This window comes from Solanum pennellii, chromosome 5, assembly GCF_001406875.1.
Source record: "Solanum pennellii chromosome 5, SPENNV200".
NCBI classification, from domain to species: domain Eukaryota; kingdom Viridiplantae; phylum Streptophyta; class Magnoliopsida; order Solanales; family Solanaceae; genus Solanum; species Solanum pennellii.
In genome coordinates this window covers 10,537,353-10,543,352 of record NC_028641.1, presented here as the reverse complement: position 1 = coordinate 10,543,352, position 6,000 = coordinate 10,537,353, and positions in this window count along the sequence as shown.

Below are 6,000 nucleotides of genomic sequence, written 5' to 3'. Positions count from 1 at the left end.
TAAGTCTTGGACGACGGACGGACTTATGGTCCGTAGGTCAAAGGACGGTCCGTAGTCTGTGACCGTCGATCAGACTCCCTTCAACCACTCTCTGACAAGAGCTATGGATGACCAACATGGTTCGTAGGTGGACCTACGGTCCGTAGGTTTAAAATTTGCAGCCAGTTAAGGGGAAATGCAGTTGGGCCAACTTAAAATGATCATAACTCTTAGCACAAAATGAATTAGGTCTCCCATGACCTACCCACGGATAAATAATTGAATTATCTTTCCATACCACCAACCTTGCTAAAATCAGACCTGCGTGTAAAAAGTTATGCCCATTTTAGTAACGGCCTGTCGAACAGGCCCTCACGATGGACCCAACGACGAGGCGTCGGGCACACAACGGACCGTCAGTCGTGGCCGTCGTGAGGTCCGACAGCAACCTTCCCAGGGGTCTTTTTGACCTTTCCCACTCCGTTTAAACCCTAAGTTACGTCGTTTTGACCCTAAATCATCAGATTTTAGTCAGTTTAAGCCTAGAAACATAATTAAAACATATCCAAGTCAAATCATTAAATCAAAACATAGAAAATTAGAAACAAGAGAGGAGAAAAAAGCTCAAGAACCCTAGTGCAAGAACGCCACAAGCTCAAGCAGTTCCAGCCCCGAAACATAAGTATTTTTCCGTGGATTTCATCACTAGGTATGTGGTATTTCACTAGTGGGTTCCTCTCACCCATTGAGTCCTTAGTTTCAGTCAGTTCTTGATTCTCTTATCTTGATTAAACCTAGGGTTTCTAGAACTTTGATATAACTTTATGAATTTATTAAATATATGTTCCAAATCAGATTATCATGTTATTACTCAAAATTATCGCATGAATTTCAGAACCCTAGCTTTGTATTTCTTTAGTTCTTGAATTACACATGCTAGGTCATATATTTTAGACACTTCAGATATACATGCCTCAGTTATAAATGCATAATTACCATATTAATTGTTGCATTCTCAGTTTGCATGTTCAGTTTTGAGCTATCCAATATTTACAGAAATTCAGATATAATCAGTTAATTTACAGAATTTGTTGGGAGTAGCATAATACCAAGTTGGAAATCAGTTTAGTACTAGCCATGTAGGTTGTAAGTCTCCTCTGTGGGAAATCAGTTTAGTGACCATGCCAGCATTCCTTTATACCTTTGGCAGGGTATATTGGGTCCTCTCAATGGGGCGTATACATCGGACTCCACATTTAGCTCATGTGGTTTTATTATCGGTTATTAGTAGCTCCCACAGTTCAGTCAGACTCTCTGCATTGACCATTTATCAGTATATTCAGTATTCAGTTTCAACATGTTATAAATTGGTCATTGCATCAAGTTAGCTCAGAAATCAGCACATCACGTTCATATTATTATACTTGGTTTTGTGCTTGTTCAGTTATGTTTTATTTCAGCTTACACTATCCTACATGCTCAGTACCTTTCAAGTACTAACACATACGTGTGCTACATCTTCTCGTGATGTAGGTTCAGGTTCTCAGCATCCAGATCACGCATAGATCGATTTCCCGATCTCCAGTTCAGCAGATTCAGTGGTGAGTCCTCATTCTCCGAGGACAACAGTCATGAGTTTCATTTCAGTCTTTAGTCATTTAGTTTCAGTTTTTGCTAGATTTAGCTGGGGCTTGTCCGAGTATTTCTAGTCTAGTTTAGAGGCTATTTTCGGACATAGTTAGATTCAGCTTAGTATTCAGTTAGTATTTCTTTTGTATTAAACTCATTGTGTTCAAATATCTCAGTTATAGAATATGAGTTCGCCCATCTTTTCATTTTAAGTATGATTTAGCTTCCGCAACAGTTTATTATCTTTAGTATGCTCATGATCATGCCAGCAGGGTTAGCTTGGGATCACTTGTGGTCCTAGGTTCCGTGTCCGCGTCACGGGGGTAGCTCGGGGCGTTACAGAAACAAGCATCTTGTTAGATATAAAAATGACTTTTCGAAGCTAATCAAACTGGCAGAATTTTCATCAGAGCACATTTACAAAAATTTCTAAGCAAAATCAAATTTTTGCCAAAAGTTAAAATTTAAATTGCCTAACGGTACAAACTGAATATGAAAACCTCAAAATCCAAGCCAACCATCCTATAAAGCGAAAAATTACCTTCCATAGCTAACCGCGCTGACGAAATTCTAATTTGAGGATGTTTCCCAAAAAAATTGACCTAATTCAAATTTTAGGCAAAAGTTAAAAGTTAAAACGCTTAACGACACAAATTGAAAATAAGTCTCATATCCCGAACCAACCATCCTATGAGATCAAAACTGAACTTATACGGCTAACTGTGGTGACAAAATTTCAATTCAAGCACGATTACCAAAAATACTAAAGTGAAATTTTGGTCAAAACTTAAAAGCTAAAATGCCACACGACATAAAATAAAAATGGAAGCCTCAAAATCCGAACCCTCTATCTTATTACATCAAAAATAATTTTTCGCTTGTCTGAGTACGTTATCAAATATATTGACCAAAGTTAAATTTTTTCTAAAATTTATATGTTAAACACCTAATGGCACACATTAAAAATGAAAGACTCAAAACTCAAACCAACCATCCTACTAGATAAAAAATGACCTTTGGAGTTAATTACGCTAACGAAATTCTCATCAAAGCACGTTCACAAAAATATTGAGCAAAGTCAAATTTTGGCCTAAACATAAAATTTAAAACACATAACGACACAAACAAATATGAAAGCCTCAAAACATGAACCAACCTTCCCTTTAGATAAAAAAACGACCTTTTGAAGCTAATGACACTGACAGAGTTCTAATCTGAGCACGTTTACCAAAAATATTCAACAAAGTGAAGTTTTGGTTAAAAGTTAAAAGTTAAAACGCCTAATGACACAAATTAAATATGAAAGTCTCAACACTAGACGTTGATTTACCAAAAAAATTAACTTCAATTGGTGATTTACCAACTATTAAAATATAAGTTAGTAATTAATAATTTACCAATAAATTTTATCAGAGTTGGTAATAGTTACTATTCAACTAAACATTCATATGTAATATTACCAACTAATAATTAATATGTTGGTAAATTTTACGAATGAATTAGTGATCGGTTGGTATATTATTTTAATGATGTTAGTAATTTACTAACTACAATCTTTATTCGTCGGTAAAATTTCCAACTAATTTGATATTGGTTGGAAAGTTTATCAAAAAAACACATTTCGTTACTAATTTACCAACACATTTATATTTGGTTGGTAAATTTAGCAACACAATCTTGTCGCTAGTAAATGTTTGGTTAATAATTCATTGGTAATATGTTAATAAATTATATAAACAATTTTTTGTCATATTTACCAACCGATATATACTTTGTTGGTAATATTACCAACAAAAGGTGTGTGTTAGTAATATTTCTGTTGGTAATCCATTGATAGAAGGTTGCTAAATTTGGCGCCATTTTTGCCCGCCGTATTACCAACTAAAATACTTAGTTGGTAAGATTTATGTTGGTAATCTTAGAATTTCGTTGTTAAGTTTTAAGATATTATTCAGTTAGAAATATGTTGGTAATTTGTTAGTATAATACTAATCAACTTAAGTTAGTAAAACTGTTGGCAATTGGAGGTTTTTTTATAGTGACATATATATTAATAGAGGAGATTTGTGATTCAATTAAATCCAGTTGATTGCCAAACCTTTTGATTTCCTTGGTTATCAATTAGTATTAGTGATAAATTTATGTTAAATTCTTATATAAATTAACATCGAGAATATTTGTAATCCTCACCCGTCATTGGATGAAATAATAAAGGATAACTACAATATATTATGTATATAGAAATTTTCTTCTACAGTAAAATCAGAGCCATTTAATCATTTTAGTGTATTTATTTTTCTCATACTAATATATCACATTCTGGATCTACTAACATAAAAATATAACTTAATATTTCAATCACCCAGTCAAGTAATGTTATTCATCGGATGTCTAATCATTTGGCATACAATAAGGGAGTTATATGAATAGGTTGATAGTTCATCTATTTCAAATTGTATTTTTTTGTTGAATAGTTTGTGATACTCATTACAATGTGATTTTGACAGAACTTATTTTGTAAATAGTGTTTTTAGGATACTCACGTGTGAAGCACGTGTCCAGGACTAGTTTGTATAAAATGTACGAGCATATCTCAAATGTCTCCATATATATGTGCTACTTGTAGTTGTCATTCTTGTTTGGTGTTTATAGTAGACATACAATGTTGTATTATTTCCATTGTATTTGTTGTATTTTAGTATAAGAGTGATATAAAGTGTGAATAAATATTGATTTGTTTTATTACATTTTAAAAGATCGTTTATAAATTTGAATCCTTCTTTTAGGTTGTTTATGCTATTAATGTCTACGATGACATGTTAGATAATATTTGTAACAAATTACTATTTTCAAGCCATCATATCGAGTAGTTATTCCTTTGGTGTGGAGTGTTTGTCTTAACCCCAACCATGTCGATTAATCAAAAAAGTTACAGTTGTTAGGGGGGACATGGACCATAACCCCTAACAAACAGATTACATCATAAATTTTTTTAGAAAAAGAGTGGAGAAGAATTTGCCTATACAATCTCTTTCTCTATCAAAAAAATCAAATCAGTTCTTAGTCTACAAAAAAATAATTACATTTTCATTTTTTTCCCTCATGGAAGGTACTTGCCACTTATCTAGTCAAATTTAAGAGACTGCCAAGAGGAGAAATAAGTTTCATTTTCATTAGTAGAGGACATATTGACAAAGTAATCAACCATCATATTAGATTCTCGATAATAATGAATGAAGTTGACCTTGCTAACCCTTTTTTAGTATCATATATGATCTTCTTCAGCTTTAGATTACCAAGGAATTTATTTCAATCGTGAAACTATTAATTCCCTTCTCCACACATAAACTAGGACTGAACCCGTCCAGTATTTCAAGATATCCCAACCAATAAATACGGGACCATTTTGAATGACCAGATTATGAACACTGCCTTTGGTCCTAACACTCTAACATTATTGAAAATTCTTGTGATAGGACCAGGCCGATGAATAATGTCGAAGGAGGCACCAATGTTGTGCTCCCTGGCACCAAACTTTATCACCCTCGCTCCTTGACTTTCAGAAGACTCCATGACTTGATAATATTTTCGAATGAGTATATACTTTGTTATCGATAGTGAACCTAACTACTATTACCAACTTTTTGTGATTCCTTTTAGATTACATTAATTTATCTTAAAGATTTCATTTCAATTGCAATATGGATAATGAACCATATGAGGATACTTCACATGTGTGTCCATATGTTGATTTGCATTTCGCACCATAACTATATTTATGGTGGTCATGATATGAATTCTGACAATCAAATTCAAGAATATCACACTTGAAATTCGAACTTTCAACTTAAATTAATTTTTTTATCCAATTTTGCTGCTACACTAAAAACTTTCTCTTATGTAAAGGGATTCATTAATTTATTTACATAAACATAAACCTTTTATAAGTACATAACATCGCTCAATCGAATTTCTATTTATTCTTTCGTACCAAAGGAGAACACCAAGATATTAGTTTGGATTCTTTGAAATTAGAGATTTTCTTATAATATACTTTATCAATTTTGTTAGCATTATCTCTAACGTGTTAAGATAAAAGATTTAAAAGTAAGAATTTTTGCTCAATCGAACTTTTTGCTCAATCGAACTTCTATTTCATTCTTTACGTATATGCCATATAATATATATAAATGTTAGAAATTATGAAATTAGCACTATAAGAGGGTTGCTAGGTGTTGCTTATGATATTATCGAGTCATTCAAGCATTGACTTAGTATTTATGATAACATCACTTTCAATCAGCGAGATTAATTAAATTCAAATGTGTATAGATTTTGGACAGTCCGTAATAGTATGTGAGAAATCCTTCACACTAAAGTCATGTCGTTCAT